Raw genomic sequence first — 19,230 nt, 5'->3', positions numbered from 1 at the left:
ATGAATCCTGTCCAGAGATGAATCTAGAACACTGCCTTGGAGTGTCAGTATGCAGCAAGGGAAAGGAGTACTTGCAAATGGTACCGTAATCTTCTCACTATGAGGTGAAACTGCTTAAAGACCACCACCAAAGGGTTTTAAGAGTGTGATAACCTTCTCCATCACTTCTTCTCAACTCTTTTGGAAAAAAGGCTAAGACTGCCCTCTCCAACGGGATTGGTCCCATATTTGTAATGTCCCATTTACATTACCTAGCTGTCTTTGCTATTAAGTGTTTGAAGTAGGATTCAAACTCAGGTCTTCCTGACTCCAAGTTATTTCCTTTTCATTTTTCAGCAGGCTATATACCTTCAGACTTTTTCATCATAGCCCCAAAATCTGTCAGCCTGGGAACTCTCACCTCAAAGTACTTTCTGCCCTTGGGGCCCCTCCCTCTGATTGACTGCTCTTCCCAGAATCTCTATTTAAATTTCATTTCCTGCTAGGCTGTACTTTTCTGAACTTTTTCATCATGCCCCCTCACCAGGCACCTTTTCCTTACCCTCTTCTCCTTTCAGCTGCTTTTTATACGTCCTCTTTAAGTTCCTTGAGGGCCTACATTTTTATTTGTTTGCATTTGCATCCTCAGTACTTAGCACATGGCCTGGCAACTAGGAAGAACTTAATAAATGCTTATTGACTGACTGACTGACTGAGGTCAGACCCAACACTCTAACAATATATCAGGATGTTTCTCTCATACCTTATGTGACTGCTGTGAGCGCTAGAACTTTGTAAACTGTAAAGGCATATTATTTTATTATGGTCCTTATTACTATCTTTATTTCAGAGAGAAGGAAAGTCAGAGTTAGAGAGATGATGTTACTCACCCATGACTACACAGCAAGTTGAGAAAGTCTTGCCTAGAACGGAGATGTTGACTGGGTTCTCTCTCCAGGGCCCACATTTCAGCTTAGGCCAGCAGCCCTCTCTTCCTCCCCCTCAGAATCTGAGAGCTTCAATCATAGCAGAGCAGTCTGTGAATTCAGAGAGGCACTTGGATTATGCACACCCCAGAAACCCCGTCCCTGGTAGCTCCTGTAGTCAGGGAGGGTTGCATGTGTAGCCTTTCCCAGTGACCCAGCTCCCCCAAGCTGAGATCCCTGCCCTGTTTCTTTTCACAGGTCTCCAAATGCCCTATCGTTAGCTTTTTTGAAAGCTTTCAAGGATCTCTGATTCAGAAGGATTTGAACAAATAAGTTTTATATCTTCTTGGCCAGCCAGAAAGATATTAGACCAGATTATCTGATCTCACACCCTCTCATTCACCCCACACCCTCCAGAATTCCCCTTCAGGAACCAGCATTGCTTCCAGGGTGATTTGTTTAATCCATGACTTTATGTATCCCTACTTCCACCTGTTCTAACAGTCCTTCTCCCACACCCTCAGTCATGCTATTGACTCAGGGGAAGCAGCTGGTAGGATCCAATTCATTCATTAATTCATTCAAAAACCACTTGTTCATTGTCTACCATCTTTTGCTACATTTTTGGCTGAGGAAGATCCTAAGATAAATAAGACAGCTCAATTCAACAGTCATTTACTAAGTCCCTACACTGGGCAAGCCTCTGTGCTAGGCACTGTGAGCAATACCAAGATAGATAGGGCTGGGCTCCTCTTCTCCAGAAGTTTACAGTTTAATAGAGAGATGGATAAGACAAGTATGCAAATTACTGTAATAAGATATGTGATGTAGGTAATGCCCAAGAGAGGTACAAACTACTGAGTGTGGGGAAAGTGGAGGAAGGGAGAGATCAAATCTACCAGAGGATAAGAGAGGTCTTCATGAAGAAAAGTGCTCTTGAAGGAGGTTATAGAGTTTGGACAGGTAGAAATGGGAAGAAGAGGGAACCTCTCTCTACTTCCAGCTGATGTTGAAAGGGTTCAAGATGACTAGGCAGAAAGAGACACATTTTTGGACATAGTCAATATGCTTATTTATTGTAAGAATGTAGTTTTTATTCTTTTTTCCCTTCTTTTTTTTTTCTTTTTTCTTTGGCAGAGGCAAGGGAAAGAAAACAAATACTTGATGACAGAAAAAGATTTCTGAAGGAGCATAAAGATAATGAAGAAATCATATTGGAATGCCCCTCAAAATAGTCTGGATACCTAACATGTAATATCCTAGGAAGGAAAAAAAATATGCAGCTATAAAAAATTACACAAAATGATCTTATTAAAAATATTTGCTATTAAATGGTTTTTAAAAAACACCTTGGATCCAAGGAAAGTCATTCATTTTTGTCATTGCTTCTTTTCATCTTTATCTCTTTCATTTTCAGTCTCTTAATAAGAACACAATTATGATCCAAATGGTGTTTTTACATGTAAAATTTGATTTTAAAAATCTCCATTCATATATGGACCAATATGATATAATCAACCTGTAATAGACTCTCCCTGCTCTCAGCCATGATCACCAAGGTTAGGAGGCAGAAGTGTCATTCTCCATTTTTACATCTTCCTTAGGCTGCCCTTTTCTGACCTCTGTTTCCATTCAGAACTGTCCATTTTAACCTGATTTCACCTGTCTACAGGGTGTCTGAAAAGTCTTAGAGACTCAATATGCCTAAAGCTATACCAAGACTTTTGGGACAGACTAAATTAAAAAAAGGAGAGGAGTATTGGCCCTGGAGTCAGGAAATCTGATTCTGGCACATACCAGTTTTATGAGCAGGGACAAGCTCCTTAACCTCTCAGTGCCCCAGCCGGATCTAAGTTAGATTTTGAGTTACAGACAATTGCTGAGTTTCTACACTGGGGAGCTTAGAGTTCCCTATATCCATAAAATCATAACTCCAGGAGAAAGAAAAAATGGTGGCAACCTAGTAAATATAGAGGGGACACAGAGTAATTCTGTACCAGGGATGCTGCAAGAGACAGACTTGTCAGTGACCCATTGGAAGTAGTGGATGTCAGGACTCTTTGCCGGCTACTGTACCACCCTTCTGGTATTTTCTTCAGAACCTGAAAGAGTGTCCCTTTTCCCAGAAGGCTGAGCTCACAGTTCCACTTTATGTTACCGTTAATGGCATAATCAAATTTGCTTCCTATTACACTCACTCATTCACCAGAAACTGACCTCCCTGTTACCCTGTAGCATTCCAGTTAAAGAGGAAGAGAAGCTACTTGCAGAACTATTTACCTAAGCAACCCTAAGACTCTTGACCCAAAGAGATCAATTCAGAATTTTTAGAAGGGGAAAAAGGACAGGGGTCTGACTCTGTCAAGCTTTCTGAGAATTATCAGAGACCCCTGAAGATCCATATACTCCTCCATTTTACCCACAAATCTCACCCCAGCCAAACCTCCCAACTCAAAGAAGGTTGCCCACTTGCAGAAGATCAGTTGCTCAGCTGTTGCTGGGTAATGTCTTTTGTGGTTCAGTTTGGTTTGGGGAAAAAGCAGAAACCAATAGAAGAGTAAGTTAAAGTCAGAACCAATGAGATCAAGCCAGCTTCAGAGGCAAAGGGTCTAAGAAAGCTAACAGCAGCTTGTGTTCACATGCCATACCCCTCCTTCCTAGTCAAATGTAAAACCCTGGAGGGTAAGGGACTTATAATTTTTTTCTGATTTTTGTATCTCCAGTATATACTAGAGTACTTTGCACGTAGCAGGCATTTAATGAGTGTGGAATTGAGTAGAAAGTCAGAGAAAGGAAGTCAGAGACAAAGCACCTGAATCAGAATCAATCTGAAAAACTAGAGCTGGGACCACAGGGACCCAAAGGGAGAATTAGTCAGAAAACCTAAGCCACAGCAATCCAATTAGAGCTATAGAGAGGCTGGCAGAGTTAAAAAGAATAAGCCAGAATCAGAGTTAGGGAAATGACCCATTTCCAGTCTAACTTCTACCAAAGCTACATGCTCAACGTTAAAGAGCTGATCTTCCCAGGCCAAACCTAAACCTTTCATTTTACATAAAACTGAGGCTCAGGAAAAATATATACATGCAGCGATCATCAGAGGCAGGAGTTGAACCCAGATCCTTTGACTCCAAATCTGGTACTCTTTCTTCTATACCAAAGCTCTTTGCTTGGAAAAATGAAAAGAAAAAAGAAAAGAAAAAAAATGTTTACTCGAGGAGAGTCAAAATCTCCGGTGATGCTGTTTCTATTTCTAGTTGTTGCCACAGCACAAAACAATTAAACAGAGAAGCCAGAGTTAAGCGCAACATGGCAGATTTAAATATTCTTACTGACAAAGGATCATAGATTGAGAGCTGGGAGGGAACTTAGAAGTCATCAAGGTCAATGCCTTTGTATGTTTTTGACTCTTGTATGACTCTTTGTGACCCCATTTGGAGTTTTCTTGACAAAGATACCAGAGTGGTTTGCCATTTCTTTCTCCAGCTCAATTTCCAGATGAGGAAACTGAGGCAATCCGGGCTAAATAACTTGCCCAGGGTCACATGGCTAGGAAATGTCTGAGTCTGTATTTGAACTTGTACCTTGAGCTCTATTCACTGCACTACACAGCTACCCAAGGAAACTGAGGTATGCAGAGATTAGTGGATCTGCCTAGGATTACAGAGTGAGGAAATGTCTCCAGGAGGATTTAAGTCCAGGCACTCCTGAGTCTAAGTCCTGGCCATGTACTGCCGCTAGCTTTACGTCTGCCCTACATTAGGTAAGTTGATTAGAAAACCAGGGGTGGAGCATTCTATTTCTGGGCTACAGCCTCCTTCATTGGGCCATGTTTTGAAGGCTATTAATATCATGCAATTGGAGATCTAGAACTAGAAAAGCAAAGAGAAGTTAATGGTTTATTCAAAGTCACATAAATGGAAGATTTGAATCAAATCCAAGATCTGAACCAAGTAGATTACAGTCAGCTCACTTTCCACTCTGCCACATTGTATAGACTGTACCCTCTTCCACTGATCCTGAATGTCACCACCCAAACTCCCTAGAGCACCTCTTTCATCATGTCATCCCCACTGACTATAGGATAAAGCTCACGCTTGTCAGCCTGGGGTTCAGAATTCTCTTCAATCTAACTTTGATGAATCTTTCTAAGTTTATCTCTCAAAAGGAAGGTAGGAAATAAGAATTTATTAAGTGCCTACTATGTGCCAGAAACTGTCAGTCAATCAATATACAAGGGTATTCAAAGTGCTTCATGACCTAGCCCCGCCCCACACTTCCAATCTTCTTAAGCCTTACTGTCCTGCCCCTTATCTTCACTCCAATGCCACAGGCCTCTTGGCTCTTTGACAAACAGGACACTCTATCTGTCGGCTTAGGGCATTTTCTCTGAGCATCTCCCATACCAGGAGTGCTCTCTCTTCTCATCTCCTTTACTTCCTTCCCTGGCTTTCTTTAAGTCCCAACTAAAATCCTATCTTTCACAGGAAAACCTACCCAATACCTTTTAATACTAGTGCCTGCTCTCTGTTGTCTCCTTTATATCATCTATGTGTGTGTGTGTGTGTGTGTGTAGTTTGTACAACTTCATTTGCTTGTGGTTGTTGTCTCCCCAGTTATATTGAAAGCTGTTTTTTGCCTCTTCTGCTACGTAGCACAGTATCTGGTACATAGTAGAGACATAATAAATGTGTATTGATTGACTGTGCTCATTTCTTTTTTATTATCTCATTTGATCCTCACAACAACCCTTGGGACGAACGTGTTATTATCCCCATTTTACAGTTGAGGAAACTGAAGCAGATAGAAGTTAAGTGACTTACCCAGGGACACACAACTACTAAGTTTCTGAGAACACATTAGAACAGAAGAAGATGTGTCTTCCTGACGTCATGCTTGGCTGAGACTGGATTTGAACTCAGCTGTTTTTGACTCCAAGGCCCAGTGGTGTATTAATCAACCAATAACTAAGCATTTATTAAGCACCTACAACATGCCAGGCATTGTGCTAAGTGCTAGGAATACAAAAAGGGGCAAAAGAGAGCCCCTGCCCCCAAGGAACTCACCATCTGATGGGGGAGACAACATGTAAACAAATAAGCACTAACCAAATATAGAAGATAAAAGGAAATGGTTAACAGAGGGAAGGCACTAGAATAGGAGTGAGGAACATGGGGCCCTCTCGGTCCTCAGGTGTGGCCAAATTTCACAGAATGAATCCCCTTAATAAAAGGATTTGTTCTGTAAAACTTAGACTCAATCAAAAGGCCACACCCAAGGATCTAGAAGGCCATATGTGGCCTTGAGGCTGCAGGTTCCTCACCCCTGCACTGGAATTAAGAGGAATTGGAAAAGGCTTCCTGTAGAAGGTGGGATTTCAGTTGGAACTTAAAGGAAACCTGGGAGGGGAGTAGGCAGAGTTGAAGAGGGACAATATTCTTGGCATGAGGGACCACTAGAGAAAATGCCTGCAGCTGAGAGATGGAGTGTCCTGTTTGGGAAACAGCTAAGAGGAAGCCAGTGTCACTGGATTGAAGAGTGTAAGTCCGAGAGTAAGGTTTAATAAGGCTGGAAAGGTAGAAGGGGGCTAAGTTACAGAAGGCTTTGAATGCCAAGCAGCATTTTGTATTGGATTTGAATTTGATTCGAATGGCATGATGAAAGGGGTGCTTTAGGGAGTTAGGGTGGTGACATTCGATGGAATTTATTAAGTAGGGGAGTGACACGATCAGACTTATCATTTAAGAAAATTACTTTGGTGGTGGAATGGAGGGTAGATTGGAGTAGGGAAAGACTGGAGGCAGGCAGGCCCACCAACAGGCTCTTGCAATAATGAAGACCTACACTAGAGTGGTAGCAGTGTCAGAGGAGAGAAGAGGGCATATTGGAGAGATATTGCAGAGGTAAAATCAATAGACCTTAGTAACAGATTAGATATGAGTGAGAGATAGGGAGGAGTCCAGGATGACTCCCAGGTTTTGAGAATGAAGGACTAGGAAGATGGTATTGCCCTCTACAGCAATAGGGAAGGTGAGAGACAGTTTAGAGAAAAAGGTAATGGATTTTGTTTTGGACATGTTTGGTTTAAATTGTTTACTGGACATTCAGTTTGAGCTATCTGAAAAGTAATTAGAGATGCAAGATTGGAGATCAGCAGAGAGCCTGGTGCAGAATAGGAAGATTTGAGAATTATTAGCATAGGGATGGCAATTAAATCTATGGGTACTAATGAGATCACCAAGTGAAGTTATGTAGAGAGAAGAGAAGAAAGTCCAGGACAGAAATCCTCAGGAACATCTGGAGATAACGGGCATGCTCTTGATGAGGGTACAGCAAAGAACTCTGAGAAAGTGGTCAGATAGGGAGGAGGAGAACCAGGACAGAGCTGTATCCTGAAAACCTAGCAAGAAAAGAGTATCAAGGAGGAAAGGATAATCAGCACCATCAAAGGCTTGGAGAGGTCCAGGAGAAGGAGAATTGAGAAAAGACCAGTTTCAGTGGAATGATCAGTTTGGAAGCTGGATGTGAGAAAAGAATGAGAAGAGAGAAAGTGGATGCGTCTATTGTAAATGAACTTTTTAAGGAATTTAGCTACAAAGGGCAGAAGAGATACAGGACAACAGCAGAGAGGGCTTTTTCAGAATGGAGGAGACAGGAGCATATTTGCAGGCAGTAGGAAATGAATTAGGAGACAGGGAGAGATTGAATATAAATGAAAGAGTGGGTATGGCAGAGGGAGTAATCTGTTAGAGATGGCATAGAATAGGATCACTTGAACAAGGAGAGGGGTTTAGCCTTGGTAAGGAATAAGGACACTTCATCATGTGAGACAGCAGTGAAGGAGGAGGTAGTGACAGAAGGTGTCTGAGTGATAGGAGATGAGGAAGAGGGGAGAAGAGAAAGCTCACAGTAACTGGTCCCATTTTTTTTTCTGTAAAATATAAAGCAATGATCCTAGCCGAAGGTGGGGAGGAGGGGAGCCACAGGAAATTTGAGAAAGGATGAATAGGTTAGGAAGAGCTTGTATGGAGAATGGGATAGTGAGTTGACAAAAGAGGTATAGCAGAATTTCCAAGAACCAACAAGGACCCAGTTAAGGCTATATAATGCAAATTTACAGTGGACCAAGTCACAATACTTGCATGATTTCTCTATTTTCATTCTGTAGTATGGGTATAGGAGCGAGGGCGGTAAAGAGTGGGAGTTATCCAAGGCTGAGGCTTGGCAGGACATAATCAGTGATATGATAAGGGGGCTAATAATTTGAGAGAGGAAGACAGTGTAGAGTTGAATTGGTTTACCCTGGAGTCAAGATGAGGAAAAGAGGAGAGAGTGTCTAGCGCAAGGTAGATAGCCAGGGAGTGAAATTAAGAGTCAAAGGGATTGGAGGTAACAATGCAGATGAATAAGAAGGTATATTCACTGTCCAACTAGCTGCTGGACCACTCTGTAAGCTTTATAGAATGCGTTTTCTCTATCATTCATTTTCTCATAAAATCACATTCTAATTTGGATTGTTTCTCAACTGCTCAGGTAAGTTTTGTTCCTCCAAATAGATGGTAAGCTCTCAGAGGGTAGAAATGGGGTCATAAATCTCTTCTCTATTTCCCCTAACTTGTAGCATAGTGTTTTATGCACATAGTAAGCACTCAATATCACACTTTTGAATATGTGAATGAGGAAACATTGGATTCTTTTTAAAAAAATATATACAAGCTCTCTAGCTTTTCTGAAAACAAATGACACTTCTCTATATGATATGGCAGCCAAAAAAACTAATGCAATCTTGGGCTGCATTAAGAGAGGAATTGTGGCCAGGATTAAGCAAGTAACAGTCTTACTGTTTTGCTATCCTGGCTAGATCATATCTGGGAAATTCTGTTCAGTTCTGAGGATCGCATTCTAGAAAGGACATTGGTTAAGTTAGTGAGTATCATTGGCAGGGCAACCAGGGTGGGAAAAGGCCTGGAGATTTTGTCACACGAAGACGAATTGAAAGAAAAAGATGTTGACACTGAAGGAGAGTAGATGGAGGACAGACATCATAGCAGGCTTTGAATTTTTGAGAGACCGTCACTTGGAAGAGGGATCTGACTTTATCTTCCTGGCTCCTGAAGGAAGACCTAAGAGCAATACGTACAAGTTATAAAGAAGTACATGTCAGCTCATTGTAAGGGAAAACTTCCTAGGAGAGCTATCTCCAGGCTGCCCTGAGACGTAGTGGTCTCCCCCTCACTAAGCTGCCTTAGGACTAGGTGACCACTTGGTGGGCATGTTGTGGTGGAGTTCCTTGTTCACATACCATTGGATTTGATGACCCCTGATATCTCTTCCAATTCAAGATATTCTCCTTGAGCTCAGAGTTCTCTCTTCCCATAGCTGAACTTCCAACCAATGCATGTTATAGAGTAAAGAGATGCATATTATTAGAAAAGATAGAAATACTGATGGCTAGAAACCAATCTTAACCCAAATGTTTGTTTTGAAACAGAATAAAAATCTCAACATCTCAGACAAAGACACTAAATACTAAACATGTTCCCTGTCTGTTAGGTATATCACAGCAGATGTTAAAGACAAATGTGAGAAACCCCCAAAGTAAGGGAAACAAGAAAATGAATGATGTTGGAATGGAAATTGAAATCAAGGTAATGGTAATCATCATGGTAACTGACATGTCTATAAGATGGCTTATCCAAATGTAGCTGTTGCTGGGGTATTTTCCTCTACTACAGTTTCCTCATTTGTCAGACAGTCAACAGACATTTATTATAATGCACTTATGTTCCAGACACCATACTGAGTACAGAGATGCAAAGTGGCGAAAGCCCCCAAGAAGCTTCATAATAGAGGTGACAACATGTCATAGGCAGAGACAAGAAACTTAGAGAATAGATGGAAGGTGATGTTAGCAGAGAAGTCTTTAGCTCGAGTAATGGAAAATGCAATATGTAGAGGGTGACATTTGAGCCAGATCTTGAAGAAAGCCAGGTATATGTGAGTAAGGAGAGTACTCTAGGCATAATGGAAGAAAGTGCAAAATGGCGAGAAGAAAGAGAGGGGAAAAAACCCCAACCAGTTCCCCTTCCCTCCTCTACCCCTGCCCCTTGGGAAGATATCCCCTGGTTAAATCAAAATGCCTGGGGAGGAGACCTCTGCCAGAGTGGTTCTCATATCCAGGACTGCAAGTAGTTCTGGGGGGTGATATCCATCTCTGTGACTAATGTTTATTCATTTAGAGTGTCTCTGTTTTTCTTTCTTTAACTAAACTTTATACTGGAGTATCATGAAATATCCATTTGCTAGAAGGAAGTCAGTCTTAATATACTGGGGTTGGGAATACCATGCCATATGTCCTTTCATGTGTCCTAGGTAGGGCTATAAGTCAATGGCTTGGGGGAAATTGCCCAAAGTCTATAGGCACTTCCCATCACAAGAACAAAATTTACAAAAGGATACGAAAGCTTCTCTTGAGCATTAGCTGAGAGTCCCAGCAGTCTACTAAGAGGAAATAAAGTCCTACGGCTAGGAGAATAGAGCACTGTGAATTATCAATGGATAGTATATGATGTTGGCATATTAAGGTCATATAAATAGAACTGGAAGGGACCTCAGAGACCAGGAATGCTATCATGTTACAGATGAAGAAACTGAAGCATTAGAAGATTAAGTGAGTTGCCCAAGATGTCAGAGGTAGTAATTATCAGAGGCTAGATTCAAACCCAAGTCCTCTGACTCCAGGGCAATGTACTTTTCTCTGTATTACCCTGCTTCCCTCCTAAGGAGATATTCTGGCTTTGCAAACTGGGTCATTCGATGGGTCAGTCAAAAAGCATTTCTTGAGTATCTTCTATGTGTTAGGCACTGTGCTGAGTACACAAAGAAAGGCAAAAGAAAGTCTCTGTCCTTCAGGAGTTCACAATCTAATGCAGGTGGGGAAACAATATGCAAACAACTACATTCCAGCAAGCTATATACAGGATAAATGGAATACAATCAACAGAAGGAAAACATTAGAATAAGAGGGCCTGGAAAAAGCTTCTTATACAAGCTGGGGTTTTAGTTGGAACTTCCAAAGCAGTTATTGTCCTTCATTCTCAAGGAGGACCAAAATGATATCACCATGATAAAGTCAAGTTTCACTGTGTCTGACTGTGGCTGATCAGACCAATATGAGCTCGGAATGCTCTACCACAAATTGGGCATAGATAGTCCATGTGAACCTTTCAGGTGGATACTCCATATTTGCGCATCCTACATTTCCTTTGTGCTGTTTCAATTCTGCTTTGCTCGTAGAAAACAGTACCCTTTCCGATATGGGCACACCATGCAGAGAGGTTCTGTGTCAGTGTCTGCCATGTTGCACAGTCAAATCCAAAGTTCTTGAGAAAGAGCTTGAGAGTATCCTTGTATTGCTTCTTCTGACCACCATGCGAGCGCCTGCCCCATGTGAGTTCCCTACAAAATAATCTTTTTGGCAAGAGTACATTTTGCATTCAAACAAAGTGGCCAGCCCATTGGAGTTGCACTCTCTGAAGAATGCTTGGCAGTTTAGTTTGAGTAAGGGCCTCAGTGCCTGGTACCTTATCCTGACAGGTGATCTTCAGAATCTTCCTAAAACAGCTCAAATGGAAGTCATTCAGTTTTCTGGCATGGCAATGGCATGTTTCCCAGGCATACAATAATGAGGTCAGGACAACAGCTCTGTAGATCTTCAGTTTGGTAGTCAATCTAATACCTCTTTTCTCCCAAATTTTCCTTTGGAGCCTCCCAAACACTGAACTAGCTCTGGCAACACATGCATCAACCTCATTGTCAATGTGTACATCCCTGGAAAGTACACTACCAAGGTTAGTGAACTTATCGACAGCATTCAGAACTTCTCCATTTGTTCTAACCAATGGTTCCACGTATGGATGGTGTGCTGGTGGCTGATGGAGCACCTGTGTTTCCTTAGTGTTAATTATTAGGTCAAAATTAGCACAGGCAGCAGAGAATTGATCGATACTTTGTAGCATCTCAGCTTCAGAGGTTGCAATGAGTGCACAAACATCTGCAAACAGAAAATCATGCACCAACACTCCCTCCACTTTGGTCTTGGCTTGTAAACTTTTCAAATTGAAGAATTTACCATTAGTACAGTAGCTGATGTTGATGCCCTGTTTATTCTCATTGAAAGCTTTTGCTCATCTAGGTCAGAACGCTCACAGACACCAACACTGGTTTGATGAAAATGATGGGGAAATTCAGAAGCTGCTAAACAAAAAACGAGAACTCCACAGGATTTACCAGCAGAATAGTTCATCCATTTCTAAGAAGGCAGCATTTAATTCCATCAAAAGTAAAGTACAAACAAAGCTTAGAGAGATGCAGGATTCCTGGCTCAGTAAGAAGGCAGATGAAATTCAGTTTTATGCTGATAATAACAATTCAAAGAGCTTTTATGATCCCTGAAATCTATTTATGGACCAAAAACCTATGGTGCATTACAGCTACTTAGTGCTGATGGAGTCACATTGATTAGCAATAAGGACATGATCCTAGAGAGATGGGCTGAACACTTCCCTTGTGTTCTCAACAGACCATCATCAATCAATGATGAGGTCCTTGACTGTTTATCTCAGGCTGAAGTCAATCCCTCCTTAGCTGAATTTCCAAGTGAAGAAGAGGTTTTGAGGACCATTAGGCTCCTTTCATGTGGCAAAGCAACTGGTGCTGATTCTATTCCAGCTGAGATTTACAATGTAGGGGGACCACTGCTCAAACAAAAGCTGACTGAAATTTTCCAGGTTCTCCCCCAGGAGTTCAAGGATGCCTCCATTGTCCATCTCTATAAAGGTAAAGGAAACAGAATATCCTGTGACAATCATAGGGTTGGGGGGTGGGGGGGAGAGGGTAGGTAGGGGGTGTCTCTCTCTTAGTCATTGCTGACAAGATTCTTGCTAGAGTCCTCCTTAATAGGCTGATCCTTCACCTGGAAAATGGTCATCTACCTGAGAGCCAGTGTGGCTTCAGAACGGGCCAAGGAACAGTTGATATGGTGTTTGCTGCCTGACAACTAGAGGAGAAATGAGAGGAGCAGAACAGAGGTCTGTACACAACATTTGCAGTATTGACCAAGGTCTTTGACACTGTTAGTCACGAGGGTTTATGGAAAATTATGTCAAAATTTGGTTGCCCAGAGAAGTTCATCAGCATTGTACATCAATTTCATGATGGCATGTTTGCCCAGGTTCTGGATAGTGGACAAAGCTCTCATGTTTTCCCAGTTACCAATGGAGTGAAACAGGGCTGTGTGCTTGCTCCCATGCTTTTTAGCATGATGTTTTCAGTCATGTTGACAAATGCTTTCAATGAGGATGAACAAGGCATCAAGGTCAGTTGGGACTTAAAGGAAGCCAGAAAAGCCAGGAGGCAGAGCAAATGAGAAAGAAGAATATTCTAGGCATGGGGTACAGCCAGAGAAAATGCCTGGTAGATGGAGAGGGAGTTTCCTATTTGAGGAACAGCAAGCTCAGTGTAACTGGATTAAAGATTACTTGTGATTTAGTCCAATTTTTCTTCTCAGTCTCCTCTTCTACCTCACTGAATACCTATGTTGTCTACCAAATTATCCATGTTGCTCATTCATTTTTCAGTTGTGTTTGACTCTTCATAACCCCATTTGGGGTTTTCTTGGCAAAGATACTGGAGTGGTTTGCCATTTCTTTCTCCAGCTCATTTTATGGATGGGGAAACTGAGGCAAACCAGGGTGAGGTGATTTGCCCAAAGTCACACAGTTAGTCAGTATCTGAAGCCAAATTTGAACTCAGTAAGATGAGTCTTCCTGATTCCAAGCCGTGCTCTAGTCACTGCACCACCTAACTGCCTTAAATGAATCATATGATCATGAATTTAGATCTGGAAGATATTTAGGATTACTTAATCTAATCCACCCTTTTAACCTGGGAGGAAACAAAGGGGCAGTGAAGTCATAACCTGGCCAAGGTCATATAGGTGATATGTGGCCATTAGGATTTGAACTCATGTTTTTTGATTCCAAATTCATGGCTCTTTCTGAATATGAGGGCTTGTTTACTTAATACATACTATAGGTGCTTAATGCGTGCTTGTTGATTTGCACTGATCATTCCTTAAGCGGTAGAATGTGCATATTTTAACAATGGAGAATTAGAGACAATGACTGAATTCTAAAGGGTGGAATTTGTGGCTAAGGGGACGACTAGGATATTTTTCCCTAGGAGAACTATTCCACCAAACTTGCAATTCTCATGGAGCTAGATTTATTTGTGTTGTAATACAATCCCATTAGATTCAATGAATATTCTTAAAATACCTACTACATACAAAACATGGTGTTAGGTATTAGGGGTACAGAGACAAAAATGAAAAAGTTCCTCCCTTCAAGTTAAGTTCAAGTTAAGTTCAAGCTTATCATTGTACATCATTCTAAAAAACTAGGTTTCTATCATACTGCCTCCATGGATTTCTGATTTCTGGGAATCCTTTGGCAGTATAGACTAGTCCACACTTTTCTACCCTGACCCTAATAGAATAGAGAGTTTATATCAACCTAGGATTGTCTGCCTGCTGAAGAGTTCTCAGAAGCAGCTAGCGTTAGCAAACGTTTACAGGATTTAGGAGTCAGGTGATTTAGGATTTAGCCCTGGATTCATTTCTCCAGGCCTCAGTTTCTTTATCTGCAAATGAGGGAACTGACCTAGAAAATGTCCAAAGTCCCTTCTAGTTCTAAAATATTATGATTCTCTTCCTGTTAACATACCAAGGGTCATATGCCACAGATTTAGTGCCAGACAGAACAGTAGTGCTCATCTAGTCTACATGCTTTCTTTTATAAATGAGAGTAAACCCATTTCACAAGACTTCTCTAGCCCTTCTTTGTAGCAGGAATAAATCTTAGCCTGATACCACTGAAGGTTATCTTATTTTTCATGATGAAGCAAAAGAGCTTGGGCCTATGAGTTAGAACACATGGGTTCCAGACCTACTTTCACCACTAAATCATTACAACCTTAATTTCTTCTTTCAAAAGACAGAAAGGATCTTTGTGCAATCTACTTTAGAGGGGTATGTGAGCACGGGGTGATATTGAGAGGCGGTATAGCTTTTAACATATTTAAAAGCACTCTGTCCACATATAAGGTAACATATTAAAGTCAAGTTAGTGTTTTTATTTTTTTTAAATTATGAACTTAACAAACGTACATTTTAATATACAAAAACATTATAAAAAGACAAAATATAATAGACAAAAAAGTTATTGAAAGAATCATGTATGAAACTATGTACAGTCTGATCATTTAAAAAATATTCTATTTAATTTTATTTAAATATTTTAAATTTTAAATCATTATTTTTTTAAAGTGTACATAAAATTTAAGATGGTAGTAACAAAACTCCCCTGCTTGTTTGAGTGGGTTTTCCAAAGTGACTCTTCTTCAATAGTCTCTCTACTTGTGACCTGGCAATCACATTCCCAGTAACTTCCTGCCTTCTCCCTTTAACCCTTACCTCTAAAACCTTCCATCCTTTTTCACTTTTCCCCCTTTCTCAAGGGTTACTAACATACTCAGAGATTCTCCCTCTCTCCTTCAGACAATGAACTAGTAGGAAAAGGATGAACCATATACCTCCATTTCTTTAGGCCTTTGAAACCTTATTTGAATGAGGCATATCTAAATATCTTTCCTTCTTTGGGCCAGGAATATGTTTACTTCTCATTTAGATTGTAAACTCAGGGTAAGCTAACATGTTCTGATATTCTCCACAGAATCAAGTACTGGGGACAACGAAACAACCATTTTCAGTGTAACAATTAAAACTCCCTGATTGGTCCCCACCCCATTCCCCCCCCAAAACCAAACCTGACAGAGTACATTGGCATTCTCACCCAGGTTGTCCTGGATCAAGTTGAGTTGTTCCCTTGAATTCCTTGAAGAACACCACCTCCATATAAAACTGAGGTCAAATTCATAAACAAGGAAATACCTCTTAATCTCTTAAGGCTTCACTTTAAATTTTTAAAAAGGAAAGAAACCTCACAAATCTCTTAATTAGGAAACCCAATCACTATTTTAAGTGTTGGCCCCACTACATAAATCAAAGATGGGAAAATTAGAAAATTGTCCATAAAGGTCAGCAACAAATGCCTTCTGACACTTCCAGCTTCCTTTAATAGTGAGTCAGCTTTCCTATTTTTTTTCCTCTTTGTGGAAAATGAACAAACTAATGGACCTTCCTCCCAACTTTTATACACTACCTCCTCTCTGGCTGAAACCTTGAGGAATTATCAAAGGGTTACCAGGAGTCATGGAAGTAGGGAGAGCTAGCTAGTCCAGTAGGATGTTTCTTAGGGTTTAGGAGACATATTTCAACAAGCTTATTCTTACCTCCAACTACATTTGCAGGTAAACCTTTGACTCCAGTCAAATCAATTTTTCCTCCTTTAATTTTGTTACCTTTCCCCCATCTGCCCTATCCAAATCCTATCCCATCCTCCATGGTTTTACTTAACTCTCATCTCCACCTGAACCTTTCCTGAGCTCCCAAATTATTCACCTCTCTCTCTCTCTCTCTCTCTCTCTCTCTCTCTCTCTCTCTCTCTCTCTCTCTCTCTCTCTCTCTCTCTCTCTCTCTCTTTCTCCCTCCCCTTCTCTGTCTCTCACTAGCTCTGTCAGTCTGTCTCCTATGAACAATGATTGCACTTATTGTCTATACCTCTCATTTGCACTTATATGATATAATAGATTTAGTGCAAGAAAGGTACCTTGGAAGATTCCTAACTAGAGTACATGAACTGTTTTTTTTAATTGATATTTGAGGACATGTCTATTTCAGTATGTTTCCCTTTGCATCCCCTTCCCCCCTTTTTAATATATGCATTTAAAATAGCACTTTGTTGAGAGGTCTACGGTGGTTAATGGTTGTTGTCCTTTGTTCTCCAAGAGGGCTAAAATGACATCACCATGCTAGTGTCCAACTGTAGCTGATCAGACTAATACAAGCTCAGAAGGCTCTACCACAGATCAGGCACAAATGCTCTACCTGAACATTTGGGGTGGATACTCTAAATTTACACAGCTCACATTTCATCTGAGTTACTTCAATTCTGCTTTGCTCAGAGAGCACAGCACCTTCTCTGATGAGGGTATGCCATGCTGATGAGGGCATATCATGAGGGCATGCCATGCCTGTGCCAGTGTCTCCCATGTAACACAATCAATTCCAGAGTTCTTAAAAGAAACCTTGAGAGTGTCCTTGGATTGCTTCTTCTGACCACCAAGTGAGCACTTGCTGTGTGTGAGTTCTCCATAAAATAGTCTTTTTGGTAAGCCCATGTTTTACATTCGAACAATGTGGCCAGCCCACTCTGAAGATGGATAGCATCTTCTTTTGGAGGTCCTGTATAATTGATTTGCATATTGATATTATTCAGAGTAACTTGGTCGTTCACAATTATTTTTTGAACAATAGTGCTGCTACTGTATACAATGGTCCCTTGGTTCTGCTTACTTCACTTTCCATTATTTCATGCAAGTTATTTTGTTTTCCAAAATCAACCAGCTCATCATTTCTTTTTTTTTTAATTTTTTTTTATTTTTTAATGTTTAACAATCACTGCCATACAATTGCGATTTTATCCCCCCCACCTGCCCCCCACTACCCCCCTCCCTCCCCACGACTGCATACAATTCTGTATAGATTCTACATATACTTTCCCATTGAGTATATTTTCACTATAGTCATGCTATGTAGTCAGACTAAGATAAATGAAAGAAATCGTATAACAAATCAGAACATGATACACAAACACATACACATACACAAACATGATCTGCTACATTATGTGAGTGACTTCCATATTTCTCTCTCTGAGTGTGGAAGGCATTTTGCCTTGAGATCCTCCATTGGGATTTTTTTTTTTTGTAAGAAGTTCTTGTGTTATTACAAAAATCTAAGTCTACCAGAAAAAACTCTCATACACTGTGGTCGTTGCTGTGCATAAAGTTCTCCTGGTTCTGCTCCTTTCACTCAGCATCAGGTCATATAAGTCCTTCCAGGCCTCTCTGAAGTCTTCTTGTTCATCATTTCTTATGGCACAATAGTACTCCATTACATTCATATACCATAATTTATTCAGCCATTCCCCAATTGATGGACATCCCCTTGACTTCCAGTTTTTGGCAACTACATAGAGTGCTGCTATAAATATTTTTGTACATGTGGGACCCTTTCCCATTTTTATGATTTCTTGGGGATATAGTCCTAGTAGCGATATTGCTGGGTCAAAGGGTATGCACATTTTTGTAGCCCTTTGGGCATAGTTCCAAATTGCTCTCCAGAATGGTTGGATGTGCTCGCAGATCCACCAACAATGAATTAGTGTTCCAACTCTCCCACATCCTCTCCAGCATTTATCATTTTCTTGTTCTGTCATGTTTGCCAATCTTATAGGTGTGATGTGGTACCTCAGAGTTGTTTTGATTTGCATCTCTCTAACCAACAGTGATTTAGAGCATTTTTTCATATGATTATAGATAGCTTTAATTTCTTCCTCTGAAAATTGCCTGTTCATATCCTTTGACCATTTATCAATTGGGGAATGACTTGTATGATTATACATTTGGGTCAGTTCTCTATATATTCTAGAAATGAGGCCTTTATCCCCGCAGCTCATCATTTCTTACAGCACAGTTAGCATTCCATCACAAACATATACCACAACTTATTTAGTTATTCCCAATTGATGGATATCCTCTCAATTTCTATACATAGCTCTTTAAGTATATATTCTTTACCCACCTAAACTTGAGGTCCTTGAGGGCAAGAACATCACCTTATTTCTTTGTATCATCTGAAGCACCCAAAATTTGGTAGGTACTCAACAAATACTCCTTGAATTATTAAGTTGGATTGCTATTTCCATACATATTCTCCTCTCCTACAAATATCAGTTGTCAATACCAAGGATACTCAGCTTCCTCCTATGAATTAAAAAAAAGTTCTGGTATATTAATTTTTAAATTTTATGTTTCATCAGCTTTATAATAAGAAATGAAACATACATAGATACACTGTAGCTTCTTGATAACAAACATACCTTCTGATTCTAGAATGCTTTTTTCCTAACTGCCTTTGATTTGTATTGAGGGCTTCTAGCTCTACTTTTCTCACTTCATCTTGTTTTTGTATAGGCTGCTTCACATTTCCCCACATTTATGTTTACGTCATTCTTGATAGAAAGCACTTTTTCATAGCACTGATTCACCTTTGTATGGCACTGAAAGCCCCCAATCTGACACT

Source organism: Notamacropus eugenii, chromosome 1, assembly GCF_028372415.1.
Source record: "Notamacropus eugenii isolate mMacEug1 chromosome 1, mMacEug1.pri_v2, whole genome shotgun sequence".
In the NCBI taxonomy this organism is placed as follows: Eukaryota; Metazoa; Chordata; class Mammalia; order Diprotodontia; family Macropodidae; genus Notamacropus; species Notamacropus eugenii.
The sequence above is the reverse complement of the archived record's forward strand: the minus strand, read 5'-3'. Positions refer to the sequence as shown.